Source organism: Rhamphochromis sp. 'chilingali' (assembly GCF_963969265.1).
Source record: "Rhamphochromis sp. 'chilingali' genome assembly, chromosome: 15".
NCBI lineage: Eukaryota > Metazoa > Chordata > Actinopteri > Cichliformes > Cichlidae > Rhamphochromis > Rhamphochromis sp. 'chilingali'.
Genome location: NC_137942.1, coordinates 34,488,600 through 34,507,716, shown reverse-complemented (window position 1 = coordinate 34,507,716; position 19,117 = coordinate 34,488,600). Strand labels below are relative to the sequence as shown.

The 19,117-nt window shown below is 42.2% G+C and overlaps 1 long non-coding RNA gene across 3 annotated transcripts; it reads right to left on the bottom strand.

Moving 5' to 3' along the window:
- Nucleotides 1-6,605: 6,605 nt before the first annotated feature.
- On the bottom strand, nt 6,606-18,672 carry LOC308410917. 3 transcript variants are annotated; one of them, XR_013974295.1, is made up of 5 exons: nt 18,658-18,672; nt 18,319-18,379; nt 16,211-17,718; nt 15,342-15,416; nt 6,606-7,787 (listed from the first exon to the last, which is right to left on the bottom strand). It is a non-coding gene; the product is annotated as an uncharacterized lncRNA (long non-coding RNA). The 3 variants fall into 3 exon arrangements; XR_013974297.1 differs by lacking the exons at nt 18,319-18,379; nt 18,658-18,672 and having other exon boundaries at nt 6,625-7,787; nt 16,211-17,152; nt 17,586-17,866; XR_013974296.1 differs by lacking the exons at nt 18,319-18,379; nt 18,658-18,672 and having other exon boundaries at nt 6,611-7,787; nt 16,211-17,866.
- Nucleotides 18,673-19,117: the final 445 nt, after the last annotated feature.

Genomic DNA, 19,117 nt, shown 5'->3' with positions numbered 1-19,117 from the left:
CTCCATTACTCGACACACGCTTCGAAGCCTCGATGCAGAACGTCACATCACTATCTTGTAGTGCTTTTTTAAATTCGTTGAAATGTATTTGATGTTTATTGTATTTTATGTTTCTAGTAGTGATTTTAGAAGACAAGCCAGGTGTGCAGCAAACACAGTTGTCTGCTGGAGGTATGTTAACTTAATATATTTGACATAATAAAAAGTATATTTATGTGCTACAATCTAATTTATTTTGTATTTCCTCCTGCAGGACAGGCTGCACATGTGAATTTGTCACTGTTTTTTCCTCCTGTTTTTCGTTGAGTTTTTCTCCCAGGTTGGTTTTAGAGTAGGGTCACCTTTTAAAACTGTTTGTTTTTTATGCTGGGTTTGTTTTTATTTCCAATGGGCTGGTGCAATATTAGTCGGGCAGTGTGCAATCCCTGAGCTGGGCTCTTACTTTAGGGGAATTAGGTCTTTTAGAGGTGCTCTGTGTGGATTTGTGGTGAATACCTTTTATTAAGAGTGATTTTAGTGCCACCATTTATTCCCTGAACTAAAACACTTAGTGCATGCAATAAGTGTTCTGTTGGGCTCGGATTTATTTGGGGTGGATTTGTTTCTTTTAAAGCAACGAGCATCTGGGACCGCCGAGGGAGAGCAAGCCCACAGGTGAAAGTTGCATTGCTGGCAGGTTGCACCAATAAGACTATATTGTGGTCGTTAGTGACCTTTTCCATTTTGATGTTTTAGGCCTTTTGCAAACCCTTTGTTTTCTTTTAAAATAATAAATTTTAATTTATCTGACTGATATTTGACCCTCTTGTCCCGTTTATTCTGGGCTCGTTCCTGTAAGAGCTTTGGGCCTGAAAGTTTGCACGAGTAGTATAGAGGCTCTTAGCGGTTACTCGGTGGCTTTTACTCGCTACATAATTATCGGACAGCTTGGAAATACAAAATTTATTACACAATTTAGAGATATGAACTTCAGCATGGGACAGACTCACAAAAAGCAGGTAGTAGGCTCAGCAACATTTAACTCAGTTTTCTACTGTTTGCAGGGTCAGAAACAAAACGCATATCTGCTTCAGTGGCCGGGTCTGGAACACAAAACCCTTCCTCATAATAGTCAGGCTTAATGGGGCAAACGTGGCTCAAGAGTTGGGAGTTCGTCTTGTAATCGGAAGGTTGCCGGTTCGAGCCCCGGCTTGGACAGTGTTGGTCGTTGTGTCCTTGGGCAAGACACTTCACCCGTTGCCTACTGGTGGTGGTCAGAGGTGGTGCCAGTGTCCAGCCTCGCCTCTGTCAGTGCGCCCCAGGGTGGCTGTGGCTACAATGTAGCTGCCATCACCAGTGTGTGAATGGGTGAATGACTGGATGTGTAAAGTGCTTTGGGGTCCTTAGGGACTAGTAAAGCGCTATATAAATACAGGCCATTTACCATTTAATTTCTCCAGACTCATAAAGAGCACAGGAGAAACGTTCATCCTCGAAGTTTCCACCAGAGACCTGGTGTCAGCATAAACCAGTGGAGCTGTGGATTCCACCACCTGAATCCACAGCTCCACTGGTGTGGATTAGGGGTAGGGTGGGAGCTCCACTTCCTCCTTCTTTCAGAGCTTGTAGCAATAACTGGCAAAGAGGGACCAGTCCAACCATGAGGTGATGACTTCCAGGAGGGAGGAGGAGAAACTCTTTAACCAGGCTGCCCATCCCAAACTGCTCATAAGGCGGATTTGCTCTTACCTGGGTTACAGTTTAAGCTAACAAACCAGTGTCGGGAAACACCAGGGAGTAGGTCATAGTCATCAGAAAGTTAAAGAAAATACCCTAGGTTTAAATTGATTCGTGTGGATAACACTGACGCTGGGAAGACATATCCTGCAAACTCAAGTCTGCTGGGTCCATATGTAACTGACATCCATCCTTGAAGTAAGAGTTCCTTTTTGCCAAATTGCAGGCACAGGACCAGAATCAGTGGTATATCACTACTGATAGGGAAATGTAGCCACATTTATAAAAGTATGAAAATATCTTTCTCATACACATTTTCTCTCAGTGCAGAAATGCATCAATGAACTCACTATCACTCTAAGAAATGATACATTGATGTTGCTAGCATTATGTAAACGTTTTATGTTAAAATTAATGTCACCAATTGATTTTTAACTCTAAACACAAGGATATTGTTTTGATTTTAATTAATAACACAATATTTCAATACAACAAAATGCAGTACATTAAATCCAACGTAAAAAGTTCATTTAAAATGAACAGCACTTTAATTTGAAGAGGATTGTCCTAACAGGCTCTCCGTACTTCTCAGTTTGCACATGTGCAGTGTGGAAGTTTGAACAACCGCCATTTTCAACCGAAACTTGCATCATGCTCAGAAGCCTGGATAAAATCCATTGCCATTTGAGGATTATTTGGTAAGTACGACCATTTAAGGATGACAAATTTGGTTAATGTGTACTAAATGATAAACATCCGACATTTTCGGGAGCACTTCTGTATGTTTTATTTTAAAACAAATGATGTCTGGTAATTTTTTTTAGCATTCTAGCTTGTATGCCTCTCACAGGTGTTAGTAGTCAGGCATTTAACAAATATTATTGGGCCCACTTTGGTGTAATTTCCCAAAATGTTTTACGATTCATGTTAAGCTGCAACTTGCCTACTAAGAACTGCAGCTTTAAAATTACTCCCAACATCTACTGCGCATGCTCCCTGGTGTCAGTAATGAGCACCAGGAGCGCCAGCGATCCGATCCGTTTGAAGAATGAAATATATGTATAGTGTATTTTAGAAACATGCATCAAATAAGTTGCTACATTGTTTGAAGGAATTCTACCCCGTGTTGATATCTGGTTTAATGTTAATATCAGTGATTAAAGTGTAAGACATGCATTTATCTTGTGTCATTAAAATGCAGCATTATGTGTAATACAGCTATATGTAATGCATTTAACTCCTTGTATCAGTTCCATTGATTATCAAAGTGACAATTTGTGTGTCCCCCCTTCATTTTACGTTGGTCAGCTAGTTCTGTCTGTCAGTAGATGCAACAAAAGTGGCTCAGATGTGGTTGTGGTTACTGTTATCTTTTATTGTAACTCTTGTTATCGTAATAAATACCAGAAAATATTGTGATAGGATTTTGAATCCATATTGCCGAGTTCTAATCTTCTATTTCATTTTAACATTTTTAGGGGTACAATTAATAATTATATTGTTGAACAGTCTAGAATTGATTAAAGCAAAAGTGAAAGCTTTCATGTATTGTCAAAATTGAAAAGCTTCTAGTTTTGTGTTCATATATTTGTTGATCTGACTCAGAAGAGTCAGTGCCTAACCAATCATTAACCTCACTGAATGTCACTAATGTGAGATGTGTATACATTGTTTAATTACTCATCGCTAATCACTCATCTGTTAATATTTTTGACTTTGGTTTGGGAAGAGGTGGAAAAGAACCAAAATCTTGTCTCACATTGAGTTCTTATCTCCACCAGAATATCAGCATTGATGTTCGACGGGAATGCGTCCTAAAAACTATCTGTCTACTTAAAAAGCCAGATGACCTGTTCAAGGAATTCTTGTTAAGTTGGAAAAGGGGAAAGATCAGTTTGTTTGTTTGTTTGTTTTTTTTAATTTGGAATAGTAAATTGAAGGTGGGCTCATTTATTCATATGTATCTATATGCAATTAGCTTTTCCCCCCTTTGTTTTCATTTTAAGGATGTGGATCTTAGTGCAAGAAGAGAAACGGAGCAGCTGACTTTAGGAGTCTGTGTTGTCAGACATGAAGGAGCAGACTGCAGATACACCTGAGGACATTGGTGTCATCATAGAAGGATACACTGTGCTGAAAGCTCTTAGTGATGTGGCAAAGGGGTGTGCCCTCCTGCTTGGACTAATCTACAGTCTAAATCTGAGGTACCCAAAGCACCTGAAATACATATTTGAATTTCTTCAGAAGGTGCTGATGGAGTTGGATGGGAACAACCTATCCATGAATGTGCAAGTTCTGAAAAACAAACTGCTTGAGTGAAACGGCCTGCACTGAACTAAAGAGGACACTGAACTGATTACAAGATTCTCAAACCCATCTCCTTGCACTTTATAAACTGTTCAGTTTGAATTCCGCAAGAACTTCTGCAAGGCCTCATACTTTTTGGCATGCTTTGTTCATGTTGAACTTTTACCACCATCCAGCTACTTTGAACAGGACTGCTCCTACGTTTGGACTTCATTTTAAGTTTTGGGGGAAAAAAAAGTTTTTTTAAATATGGACAAAAATGCCACTAAAGTCATTTCTACTTGTTGTTTATAGGACTGTATTGTGAGTTTTCCATTGTACCCTAAGCAAGTTTAAATTAAGTCATGTTAATGTTAAAAATGTTGGAATCACAACACTTTCCAGTTTTAATAACTTGATTTTAACATTCTGTATTATGTCTTCTTGAACTTAATATGCACTTGCATATATGTGAAGATATTTTTGTTTAGGAAAAAGGCATTGATCTAGAATTTTGAACAGCTCAAAGTTTGCTTCAGCACATTTTACACCAAGTGTTATTAACTCATTCACTGCCAGCCATTGGCAGTGAATGAGTTAAACCCATTGACTCATTCACTGCAATTGACGGCTATAGACATCAATGGCAGTGAATGAGTTAAAGTTGGGTTAACTGAATAAAATTGTGTTTGATTTATTCACTTTACTTTAAATAGAGTAAGTAATTTAATCCTATAGTTTCAGTAGAGCTCGTTTAGGGTTAGTCAATTTATCAGATGTACTTAAAATTTGTTGTTCAAATTAAATGTGTCATACATTTTATATTTGACTAACCCAGTTGTGTGGAACCGGTTGACATAACTGGGTGGAGTAAATGCAACATCTTATTTTATAGAGTAAGTAGGGCTTGTTTTGGTTGAGTAGATTTTATTTAGTGTTGTCAATTTAAGTCAACATGTTAGTTAGATCAACATTATGATATTTAGTTAATACAACACCATTCTTGTGATTTGCATTTAATTAGCCAAAGCTTGACAGATGTACACTTAATTTGAACAACAAATTTTAAGTATCATACATTTTATATTTCACTAACCCAGTTATGTGGAACCGGTTGACATAACTGGGTGGAGTAAATGCAACATTTTATTTCTTAGAGTGTAGACAGTAGAGCAGCTGACTGACCACACAATATGCTTCACACATTTCCATTTATTTAGCAATTTTATAGCTTTAAGATTTTTAGCTGTTTTTAGTTTCAGAGACACAAGGGGGTATTTCCCAAAGTCTGACCCAGTGTCATCCTCAGTCCTGCTGCAGAAGCACGAAACTACTGTGAACTAAATAAAGCTGCAATAACTCTTCAGCAATATGAATGTTTGAGTTTTTAGTTACCAAAGTATATAAATTAGTTCAACTTAAGTGTATCAGTAGAATTCAGTTGTGAGGGACACAAACCTGGGGCAGACCTGCAAACACTCTGTGTTTAACATATCCCTGTCAATCATCCAGAACAGTACAGGCTGGAAATAAAGAGAAGGTTCAGAGGTTGCTTCAGACATGTTTGCTCAGATTTAAAGTGTGAAAATGTGCTGTGATTGGTCAGAATGAGCCCATGAAAACTTAAAACATATTAAGTCTTTTTTAAAAAAAATGTATTTATAACATTTATTTTGAATTAATTAAAAATAAAACCTAACGCTTCATCTGCATGCTATGTTTAACAGTGTGTACAACAAACCTGATGACATTAACTCCCAGAAACCTTAAGCCAACCAAACTTCATGCTGGGATAATGATGGCAAAGACTGAATTTTACTCAGCCCTGAGCTAAACCTGTGGTTCTAATAATAAATAAGTCTTTCCTCTGTATATTTTGTTTTATAAATTGGTTTGAATAACTAAACTTAAACAGCCTCACATGTTGACTGAGGGAGAAAATCGCATTTGAAGCACTGTTTATTACTTCTTTACAAAAACAGATCATCTTCAAATCTTTGTTGCAATTGACCAGTTATGACTGACTCAGCTAAGAGCCTTATGAAAACAAGTGAGTGGCAAAGTTGAAACGCTTTTGTTTTATTTGTGGTTTTCTTCTTCCCTCTGGTGGTTAATCTAGTTATGATAAGGTGAATGATCCAGATTGGTTCAGCAAGTATATTTAATGAACTGAAAATTGAAAGCCTACCTGTGATATAAGTGTTACTGAAGTCACTAAGTTCATGGTGAGAAATGTGTGACAAATTAAATGATAATACTTTCACTTGCTAGCATCAATCTGCTGCTCCCGTCTCCTCTCGCTCATGAACAAAAGCACAAGATAGACTCGTGCACTTGGGGCAGTAACTCGAGCCTGACCCGTGGTATGCCCTCCAAGCTTTTCTGGCTGAGGACCAAGGTCTTCGACTTGGAGGTGCTGACTGTCATTCCCGCCACTTCACATTTGGCTGAAACTGCTCCAGCATGGGCTGCAGGCCACCACCCGATGAAGCCAACAGAACCATATCCTCTGCAACAAACAGAGATGAGACTCTGAGGCTACACCTAGAAATTCTGTCCATAAAAACTATAATATGGAGGTAAGCATGGATGACACGGAGCTCTTAGTTCTCACTCATCCTTTATTCCTCTCCATACTTCAACTGAACACATCGCGCCACAAAACACAGCAACACACTTCCTCAACACTGGGTGTGAGTGGAGCCCTCTAGTGGTCCACTACACATCCCCCCCCCCCCCCAAACACCCAGCAGAACTAGTCCAGGACCCAGGGATTAAGCAAACGGCCGGAACGGCTGAACCAGGGGGGTGGGGAACTGACTGAAGGAAACCCAGCCCGGGAGCAAGGCTGGCACTGGCAGTCAGAAAAAGCTGCAGACAACTCGGGCTGCATTGGTTGTGGGGCGCTCTTAGGGGAAAAAGCAGGCCGCGACAAGGGGCCTGAGCCGGGACCACCTGATCATCTTGCAGAACACGTGCAGGCTCAAGTCTGTCAACAGAGATAACCTCCTGCTGACCGCCAAAGTCCAAAATGAAATGTTTTTTGCCCGGTTTAAGAACCCTGTACGGCCCGTCATATGGTGGACACAGCGGAGTCCTATGGACATTGTGCCAGACGAAAACGAAACGAGCAGAGTCCAACGACCTCGGAACAAAAGTGTCAGGCAAGCAGTGGTGCACAGGGCCAGGTACAGAAAATTAGTCCCTTGGGGGGGACAGAGGTATCGAAACACGGGGGGGCTCTCAGGACCCGTTCAGCCGGGGAAACCCCGAGGTCTTCTTTAACCGCGCTACGCAATCACAGCAAAACCCACGGAAGACGGTCGACCCAGTCGTCGCCTGTTAAGGAAGCCTGGAGCGCGGCCTTAGGTAACCGGTGAAGCGCCGAAGAAGCATCTCTTTAAGGGCGGCATATTTCCCCTGGGTGGGTGGGTCCCGGAGAAGGGTCATCACGCGATGGGTGGCCAGCAGGTTGAGCAAGGCCACCACATGGTGATACTTCGTGTCGTCAGCCGAGATACCGCGAAGGGCGAGCTGAGCCTCCACATGCACGTACCACGACGGGGGATTTTGGAACCTCGCCCCTATTGATAGGCAAGTCATTCCCCTTGTTCCCAGACTCAGATAAAATATACTCTACATCGGTCAGAAGGCATGTCACTGGGATTGTTGAAGTTGAAGCTTCTTCAACCTATAAAGCTTCTCAGCTGAGAGGTGAAACATCTTCAAGAAATCAAAAGCAGTCCAGTCACTTTTCTTTTCAAGCTTCTTGAAAATCCCTTGCTCTAAAAAAAAAAAAGCAGAAAAATTTTATAGGGCGGCAAAAAGGTTGTCTTCCACAAAAATATAAATAACAAAAGAATGTCAACAAACAGCCTGAATGAAGTTTGTAACTATTTTTTTTGTAACTGATTATTAAAAGAATCCACAAAGTCAGCTAAACGGAGCTGACATGGTAAACTGTTCCAGTGCCTTGGACCCACAGACTAAAAGGTTCTGCACCCCCTAATCATCAGCCTTGTACGAAGGACAACTAACAGACTTTGAGCTTGAATTGAATTAAATTGTGTTGATAGGCCACGTAGAACCAGAATCATGATAAACAATATATACGACTGTTTTTCCTCAATAGTTTCGTCCCGTTTACGACCGCAATCCCAACAGAGCACTTAGATCATCCAATCACAGGCTCCTAGCACAACCTAGGTCTCGAATGAAGTCGAGAGGTGACCGGGCATTTGCCACCGTGGCACCTAGACTGTGGAATAACCTCCCTGTTCATATTCGTACTGCCGAGTCTATCCAGTCTTTTAAATCACGTCTTTAAACTTATCTTTTTACTTTCGCTTTTGATTCTAACTAGTTGGCTGTTCTAGCTTGTTGTGTTGTTACCTATTGTTTGTTGTCCTGTTTTATTGTTTGTTTTAATTGTCTCATGCTTTTACTGACTATGAAGCACTATGGTCAACACTGTTGTTTTAATATGTGCTATATAAATAAATTTTGATTTGATTTGATCAATGGAAACCTCAAGGCCACTGGATATTTGAAATTGCTACATGATGATGTGTTTCCCTCTTTATGCACTGAAGCTGGCACGTTCCTTGAGTTTTTGCACCATCTTGCTGGAAACATTATGGGTGCCAGGTCCGAGCATTCCTACATGAACAGTTTCCTGGAAAGTGGATTGGTCGTCGTGGGCCAGTTGAATGGCCCCCAAGGTCTCCCGCTCTGACCCCCTTAGACTTTTATCTTTGGGGTCATCTGAAGGCCATTGTCTATGATGTGAAGATACGAGATGTGCAGCACCTGAAACTACGGATACTGGATGCCTGTGCTGGCATTTTTCCTGCGGTGTTGCTATTGCTGCCCTCTTCCTATTGAAAAAAAGTTGTATCCAAGATGGCCGACTTCTAAATGGCCACCATGGTCACCACCCATCTTGAAGACTTTGTCCCCTCACGTATACCAATGTGCCACAAACAGGACTTTAATATCACCAACCATTCCCATGTTATTACGGTGTATCCATATAAATGGCCCACGCTGTAGATACAGTGGCTTGCAAAATTCAGCCCCCTTGAACTTTCCCACATTTTGTCACATTACAGCCACAAACATGAATCAATTTTATTGGAATTCCACGTGAAAGACCAACACAAAGTGGTGCACACGTGAGAAGTGGAACGAAAATCATACATGATTCCAAACATTTTTTACAAATAAATAACTGCAAAGTGGGGTATGCATAGGGATGGGGATTAATAAGATTTTCATGATTCCGATTCCATTTTTGATTCGGTTTAACGATTCGATTCTTTATCGATTCTCTTATCGATATTTAAAAAAGGAGAACACTAAGGTCGGTTAGCTTAGAACTTTGTTTTATATCTTCTCTTTGAACAAGATAGAAATTTAGGAGTAACATGGCCTTACAAACTCAACAGTGAGATCTTTAAGAGATCCACAGAATAGAATAGCCTTTATTGTCATTGTACAGAGTACAACGAAATTGGAGTGCCACTCCCTTGGTGCAAGTTTCAATAATAAATATAAATGTAAAATATAAAAAGTACAATAAAATAATTGCAAGTACTCAAACAATAGTAAGTACGATATATACAGGATAGCAGCATTAATATAATGACAGTATGAATAGCAGCATAATATAATGGCAGTGACGGTATGGTATAGCTAAGCAGGTTCAATTGTTTTTGTGCTTATTTACTACGGTGATAGCTCTGGGAAAGAAGCTATCCCTGAATCTGTTTGTTCTGGTTTTATGTGACCTGTACCGTCGGCCTGACGGTAATAGTTCAAACAGTTGGTTGCTGGGGTGAGAGTGGTCCTTGATGATATTGCCAGCTCTGCTGAGGTACCGAGAGTTTGCAGTGACCTCCAGGCTGGGCAGAGAGCAGCCAGTGATCTTCTGGGCTGTGTTGATGACCCTCTGCAGTACTTTCCTGTCCGCAGCTGAGCACCCTGCATACCATGTTGTTATGCCGTACGTTAGGATGCTCTCTATGGTGGCTCTGTAAAATGTCACCAGCAGCTTCTCCTCCAGGTTGTTCCTCCTGAGCACTCTCAGAAAGTGGAGACGCTGCTGGGCCTTTTTTACCACCGCCGTGGTATTTGCAGTCCAGGAGAGGTCATCAGAGATCTGCACGCCCAGAAACCTCATGGAGTGTACCCTCTCCGTGAATGTAAAGTGGGGCCGGGTCTGCTCTGCCCTTCCTGAAGTCCAAGATAAGTTCTTTAGTTTTCGTGGTGTTCAGTTGGAGGTTGTTAACTGAACACCACTCAGTCAGTCTGTTGACCTCATCTCTGTAGTCCGACTCCTCCCCCCTTGAGATGAGTCCAACCACTGTGGTGTCATCCGCGAACTTTATGATGGTGTTTGAGAGATGGGTAGGGGAGCAGTCGGATGTGTAGAGCGTAAACAGGAGGGGACTCAAAACACATCCTTGTGGAGACCCGGTGCTGAGTGTGATGGTGCTGGACCGGTGGGGGCCGAGTCTGACAGACTGTGGTCTATTTGTCAGGAAGTCCTTGATCCAGAGGCAGATGGGGGTGGAGAGTCCCAGGTGAGACAGTTTCTGGACCAGGATCTCCGGGATGATATGATTGAATGCTGAGCTGAAGTCCAGAAAGAGCATTCTCACATAGCTTCCTCGGTGCTCCAGGTGACTCAGCGCAGTGTGGAGCGCTATGGTGATGGCGTCCTCGGTGGATCGATTTGTCCTGTAGGCAAATTGGTGGGGGTCCAGAGAGGGAGGCAGACCGGCCCTGATGTGCTGACAGACCAGTCTCTCAAAGCACTTCATCACTACAGGCGTAAGTGCAACAGGCTTGTAGTCATTTGGGCTGGCCACAGCTGTCTTCTTGGTGATGGGGATGATGGTGGAGGTTTTGAGGCAGGGTGGGACGGTGTTTGATGACAAGGAAAGGTTGAAGATTTTAGTGAAGACTCCGGTCAGTTCGTCAGCACATGCTCTGAGAACCTTTCCATGTATTCCATCAGGACCTGCCGCCTTCCTGGGATTCACTGACCTTAGAATGGCTAAGGTCAATGGGGTGTCACAGGGTCCCCAGGAAAAAAATTGTAAATGTAAAATAATAAAATAAATATTCTTCTGTAGCAATAACAAAGTATAACATAAATTATTCTGTAGCAATTACACAAGAATATTCAGTAATGTCCCTGCCTACAATTAGACACATTCACTTACTGAAAATCATCTGCTGTGGCAAATGGGTGCAAACCTTTGACCACAAACTTAGTCACTGCTTGGTGACATTCGTCTATCCTGGCCTGAAAGGAAACACTACTGGTAGACTGCAGCGACAACTCAATCAATCAATCAATCAATCAATCAATCAATCAATCAAAGCTTTATTCGTCACATGCAGGTTGCCCTGCAGTGAAATGGGACCCTCCCCCCGACCTTACACATATGGCACAAACATTACATGGGGATACAGGTCGGAGATTGGTAGAATCAGAGAAAAAAACATTGAAATGTACACTACAGTGGGGAAAGTACAAGAGGAAAAAGAGACCCCTACTCATGCTGTGCTTCCATGGTAGGACAGCATGAGAACAGGAAACAAAAAAACTCCTTTGCACAAAAAAAGCACATAAATGTCCTCAACACAACATTGTGAAGAGATGACAAGCCACAGGGGTGGGTGGGGGGTGAGGAGTAATCCGAAGCGAACACAGCAGCCACCCTGCACAGCGCTACCATTCCAGCGCGGCACACAGCCCGCCGCGTTCCCTCGCAGGAAACAAGCATCGAAGGCGTTGGAAAGGGAGGGGGGATGAGTGAGTGCCTGTCAGTGTAAGTGTATGTGTGTGCGTGTCCATAGTTCAGCTGAGACAGTGTCCTTCGGCCTATCAGGCTAAGTAAACAGTCCTCCAGCCAATCCAGGTGTCCTTGCATGGGATGGGAAGAATAGCCGTAACACAGTCGTTATCAGGGAGTGATTGTTCGGCTCCAGCCTTGGGCCTGCAGCTGGCGCCGTGATGGGGATCCGCAATGTTTATGTTGGTTTTGTTAATTTCATGCGAGCAGCCCAGGAGAATTTTCAGGCTGCTCTTTAACACTCCGACACTGGCCTCTCGATCTCCCGTTGGAGAGTCGCGAGCCTCCCCATGATGGTATCAAACTTCTGTTCCATGGTGTTATCGTTCTTTTGATTCTGAGACCTCACAGCTGCAGTGATCCGTTCCGCGATGTTTTCCAACTGTCGCTCAAGGGTCTCATTTTGAGCAGGCCTCTCTCTGATGTTTCCCCTCATACGCTCAATGGTGTTGTTTTGAGCCTTCACAGCAGCTGCAAGCGTCTCCAAGGTGTTGACCATATTACGTTCGTTGTGAGAGGTTGCGCCTCGTTCCATTTCGATTCCAGCGGGCAGCCTTGGGGGGGTTTGAACAGCCGGTTCCGCTCTCTTATTTCTCCGATAAACCAGGGCTAAGCCAACGCCGATCAGCATGAACCCTGTTATCATGGTTCCGAATAGATAGATATCTTCAGCGTCCTCGATCGACAGTCCCGTCAGGCACATGATCCTCCAGTTCTGCCACCCGTCCATCGTGTATCCGGCAGGGAAAGTCCCTCCAGGGCACTCAGGCTCTCCCGAGCCCAGACTTCTCGTTGAGAAAAGGGTGTCAATAGAGATGAAATTATGAGCAACCGTGGTGTAAACCGATCACTTTTGTTCATACTGCCAGCATCTGAGCCAGACTGTCTCTCCCTCATCATGGTCACTTAAATGCAGCGCACAGTAATGGCAGGTTATGTAATATAACACAAACAATATGCACTGTTAGTTGATTATTTACCTGCCGTATTAACGGGAGAGGACGTACAAACTTTACCGCTGCTGCTGGGTTGAGATTCACGAGTCCGGAGCGGAATTAAAAACACGACATTCATTTAAGGTCATCGTGTTTTGTGAGCAAATGCTTTTGCATATTCGTAGTGTTTCCTCCCTTAAATGAAATATCTACTTTGCAAGTATTGCAAGTTGCCCTGTTGTCATCCATTCTCGTAAAGTATAACCAAACTTTTTAGTGTTTGAGCCGCCATGTTTCCTGCCAGGTAAATGACGCTCCGCAACGTGGTGACGTCATTCGGGGCGACTAGAATCGATAAGAGAATCGTTTGCAAAAATGGCAAACAATTCCAAGGAATTGAAACAGTGGGAACCGGTTCTCAACAAGAACCGGTTTTCGATACCCATCCCTAGGTGTGCGTAATTATTCAGCCCCCTGAGTCAACACTTTGTAGAACCAGCTTTTGCTGCAGTTCCAGCTGCCAGTCTTTTAGGGTCTGTCTCTACCAGCTTTGCACATCTACAGACTGAAATCTTTGCCCATTCTTCTTTGCAAAACAGCTCCAGCTCAGTCAGATTAGATGGACAGCGTTTGTGAACAGCAGTTTTCAGATCTTGCCACAGAGTCTTGATTGGATTTAGATCTGGACTTTGACTGGGCCATTCTAACACATGGATATGTTTTGTTTTAAACCACTCCATTGTTGCCCTGGCTTTATGTTTAGGGTCGTTGTCCTGCTGGAAGCTGAACCTCCGCCCCAGTCTCAAGTCTTTTGCCGACTCCAAGAGGTTTTCTTCCAAGCTTGCTCTGTATTTGGCTCCATCCATCTTCCCATCAACTCTGACCAGCTTCCCTGTCCCTGCTGAAGAGAAGCCCCCCCAGAGCATGATGCTGCCACCACCATATCTGACAGTGGGGATGGTGTGTTCAGAGTGATGTGCAGCGTTTTGCATTTTGGCCAAAAAGTTCCATGTTGGTCTCATCTGACCAGAGCAGCTTCTTCCACATGTTTGCTGTGTCCCCCACATGGCTTGTGGCAAACTGCAAACGGGACTTCTTCTGGTTTCCTGTTAACAATGGCTTTCTTCTTGCCACTCTTCCATAAAGGCCAACTTTGTGCAGTGCACGACTAATAGTTGTCCTGTGGACAGATTCCCCCACCTGAGCTGTAGATCTCTGCAGCTCGTCCAGAGTCACCATGAGCCTCTTGGCTGCATTTCTGATCAGTGCTCTCCTTGTTCGGCCTGTGAGTTTAGGTGGACGGCCTTGTCTTGGTAGGTTTACAGTTGTGCCATACTCCTTCCATTTCTGAATGATCGCTTGAACAGTGGGATGTTCAAGGCTTGGGAAATCTTTGTGTAGCCTAAGCCTGCTTTAAATTTCTCAATAACTTTATCCCTGACCTGTCTGGTGTGGTCTTTGGACTTCATGGTGTTGTTGCTCCCAATATTCTCTTAGACAACCTCTGAGGCCGTCACAGAGCAGCTGTATTTGTACTGACATTAGATTACACACAGGTGCACTCTGTTTAGTCATTAGCACTCATCAGGCAACGTCTATGTGCAACTGACTGCACTCAGACCAAAGGGGGCTGAATAATTACGCACACCCCACTTTGCAGTTATTTGTAAAAAATGTTTGGAATCATGTCTGATTTTCGTTCCACTTCTCACGTGTGCACCACTTTGTGTTGGTCTTTCACGTGGAATTCCAATAAAATTGATTCATGTTTGTGGCTGTAATGAGACAAAATGTGGGAAAGTTCAAGGGGGCAAAATACTTTTGCAAGCCACTGTAAAATGCTGTGTTTACTTACTGTTTACTTTAAAAGTGTTTACTTTCTGAAGTGCCTTGAGATGACTGTTGTTGTGATATACCGCTATATAAATAAACTGAATTGAAACACTGACAGAAAATTGATGAATGTTTTCTTCACATTTACCGTCTTTATAGAGGCAGTAGATACCTACATGGCAGCACCAAAGGAATGAAAAATTGAATTTTTGCTGAATCTGTCCCCTTAAAAAGTGCTCTCCAGTACACGTTTCAACAATGACTATTAAGAATAATACATATTTCACAATAATATTGTCTTATTTGAATATATAAGGATGTTGTGTGCGATGAACCTAACTCAAATTGAAGCTAGAAAATAAAGCGTACCAGTCGATGTCATCACACTAATGCAAGGGTGAAAAAAAATGTAATTGGTTGATTGCATTTAATTGATGGGTTTATCATTAGTACTGACCAAACTACTGATTGCCATGATATCCTTGATCTTTTGGCCCTTTGCTCCTTTGCTGCCCTCAAAAATTTGCATCAGCTTGTCTGTTAAGTTGTCCAGCTGAGCCAACCCATATGGAAAAGATATATATAAATCTTATAAAGTTTGTATCTGTCTTGTGTGAAACTGGTATGAAAAGCATATAAGAGTGAAAACAGATATAAGATCCCTTGAAAAATTATATAATGAAACTTGTATGTTTTGGATACTTACTAAAACAATGTATGAAATTAATGAAAAAGTGGCCTGCAGGGGTTTTGTAGTGATCTGCGCGAACTCTGCATTCACCTGGAAATAAAACATACATAAATATAGTAAACTAAAAGTTTAAATACAGACTGTTGAATCAACACACTTAAAGTTTCTGAAAATTTGAACCATCCGTGAAGTTTGTCAAGACCTAAACTGTTTGTAGCTGAATTTTAAGTTTGACGTGTCCTTTTCCATGACAACAGCATTCACAGTTAATTTAGCCTTTTCTTATAATACCGTTATAGGGGTTTTCCCTACACAGCACTACTCAGCATGACTTTGATGGTAGCCTTTCGGTTAGACAGCCTTTTCCAATAGCATGATTCGCTATTTCCCCCCCAAATTTTTAGTACCTGCTTCATTGTGGTTCATGTTGAAAATCACCCCCATTATTGTGCTGTAGTGTTCCTAAATTATACTTCACACTGGTTACTGTTTACCTTGTGCTATTTCTGTCTCCAATAAAGATAATGACTGCAACTAATACCCCTTAACTAGAGCTGGGGGTTTTTTGGTTGTTTTTTTCACGAATTTGGCAGGGAAAACCAACTACACTGTTGTGAGTTGTGCTAACCCACACTGTACTGAGCTTTTTTGGCTGAGCAGTGCTGCTGGAAAAAGGGCTTCAAGTCACCACCCTTACCACTAGGACCACTACGTTTTTCACCAAAGTTTAGTTTAAATTTATTATAAGTTGGCTAAACTACAGACAAAAGGGTTTTTTGCTCAAATCTTCAGTCCATCTACAGAAAAATATCCTGTAATATAGTTAAAAGCTCTGACAAAACAAACAATACTTAAATTTGTTGATACACAATCATTTTACTTACATCACTTTCCTTGAAAAGGGCAGGCCATCTGTTTATGAAGTCTTTGATCATTGGCCTCTGTTCCACAATCTCTAGTCGTCTATGGGAGAAGGTTCTTTCTATTTTTGCTTTTATCACTGCTTCATTGTCCTGCTTTTTGATTTCTGAGAATAGAGCCACTCTTTCAGTTTCTAAGCTTTCAGTGCTTTCACCTTTTGGGGGTAAAGGGACATAATAGACCTCAGCCTTTCTTGGTTTTTTGATGTTGGCAGCAGTTTGTGCTTTAAGGAACTCACACGGATTTCAGGATCGCCAAGCCGCCCAAGCTTTGTTTGATAGTTTTGCATTTTGTACTTCAGAGATTGTTTCCATCCCCAGAATCCTGTCTTAGATCCTAAACAAGGATGGGTCCTTGTTAGTGCTGCTGCCACCTCTTCACATTGATAGTCTTTAGGATATTTTGTGTATTTCAGCATTTCTTGAGCTAATCCATCAAGGATGACTCCTTTCAGTTTCATGCCAGGCTTGAAGAGTGTGCCATTTGCTTCATATTCTGTGTTTTTCTGCTGGAGTTCCAATTCCACGTCATATGTGAATTTAGGGACCACAAACACATTGGGCAAGGAAAACTGTCTTGTTGGTTGAACTTCCTGTGATGAATGAGGGGTTGATGTATATAGGGTATCATCACTGCAGGATGAAACTAAAGAAGGCCCAGGGCTGGAAGTTCCTTGGCAAGTGTAAACACTGCTGTTTGTCTACGTGAAGTTAAGTTCATATATACATTAAAGTCTTCATCCACGTACTGCAAACGGAAGTGTTCTTTCAAATCGAAGAATGTCTTCACCAACATATGGAGTTCTGATAATGTTGCTGTAATTCCAGAGTCCAGATGCATTTTCCTGGAATCTGACACATCCCCAAAGATGATTCTGAGAACAGGGCTTGCCATTATGGGACAACCTTTACTCTCGAACAGAAAAAGCACAGCCAAATGATGGCATATTAAATGAACATAAATACAGCTCTAGAGGGATTTTCATTCCAGTTAGGTTTATCATTATCATGCTCTAAAACCACATACATTTCTCGCGCCGTTGTATGATTCTTCAGGTATGCTCACCCAGCAGTGTTATTTTTATTAACTTTTCAGTGTCACCTAAGAAAGTGTGCTGCTGGGTCTCCCAGGGCTGAAAGAAGCTTCCAGGACGACAATGGAGAGTCTGGCTGTTCCATGCCAGACACAACTATAAGCGAAACCTTCAAAGAGTTTGCTTTCCAGAGCCAGAGGTTATGGTCAGGCATCCTCTAGCAGAGACCCCTCTGCTCTTTTTTAAGAATCTTTACAATCTAAATTTAAGAAATGTTAAAGGCTATGTTATTGAAGAAAATTTACCCTTAACAGCACGAAGCGTAGTCCCTCCACAATGTAGTCCGCAAGGGGATATGGGTCCTCCAAGTCACCAAGCTCAATTATGGCCAGCTCTTTAGTGGATGGGGTAGACAGCTCAAATCCACCATAATGCTCCCTGTACCAAGAACATAGTTCCCTAACTATGAAACACAGTTTCTTCTCAACTATGCACAGCTGAATGATCTCATTAAATTTTGGCAGCCCATTTACAGCTCCGTGAACAATAAGCATGCCTTGACTGTAATACATACCATTGCTGGATACCTTCTACTGAAGTCTCAGTAAACAGTATCACTGGCTAAACATTGCACTGTAGTGCAGCGGTCCCCAACCCCCGGGCCTCGGACCGGTACGTAAGTCGTTTGGTACCGGGCCCCGAGAGTTGAGGCTCAGGTGTGAAATGTATGGTTTTCAGGGTTTTTATCGGTTTTCAGCATTATTTTGTTATTGTTTTGATCGTTAACTCTGTTTTCCTGGGTCTTTTCACGTGTGTTATGAATAAATCTTCTTTTTTTCGGTACCGGTACTAGTTTTATTTTTGTTGTATTTATCCGCAACACATTAAAGGCCGGTCCGTGAAAAATATTGTCGGGCATAAACTGGTCCGTGGCGCAAAAACGGTTGGAGACCGCTGCAGTGGAAAATTAACAGTAGCGCACTACATTTTCACTTGCTTGTGCTTTACAGACAAGATGACTGTTAACAGCTCACATACCTGCAGAAGATATAAAACACACTCAACAGGTGTCTTCTGATGGTACCAGCAATTGTAGCTCCTACAATGTAAAGCAACATCACAAAAAGCACAGAAAAACAGTAAGTCCAAACACATTTCTTGCTATGCGCAGCAACCACTAGGGGGCCGACAAAAGCTTACTGCCAAAGAGCATGAATATGGCAGAAACACTGTTTAACAGCAATCACCCTTTGTTTCGGTTACACAGTAATATCCTTACATCAATATAAACTTATATACATCGACATGTGCAACTTATGTAACAACATTCACACCAGAAATCATAAAAATGCCAGAGCCTTTCATTACAGAACTTACCCTCACAGTGCAAACGCGCGCTGTGAGGAGCGGAAGCAGCTTCTAAATGCTAGAATGAGATCCGGTTTCTGGGTTTTCAAAATAAAATACAACAAAAAAAATGATAAAATTCACACTTAAAATAAACAAAAAATAATAACAATAAACAATAAACAAACTTTAATAACTTTTATAAAAGAAATCACACGCACACACACCACACTGGAAGGCTTATGCCCCACGGGTCAAACTACAACTCGTGCTGGTGGTAATTGTCCAAGCCTCAATCGCAAGTCGGTCTGGCTCCCCACAGGCTGAGACCAGCAACTGAGGCGATTTAAAGTTCCCAGCACGACACTCGGGCAGAGGATCGCTTCAGTCCAATCTCAGAAGCGTGGTTACAAGCAACAGTCCTCCAGGCTCCACCGAGGAGAAGCCCTCACAACAGCGGCTAGGTTGGGTGAGTTGCCACGGAGAGGTG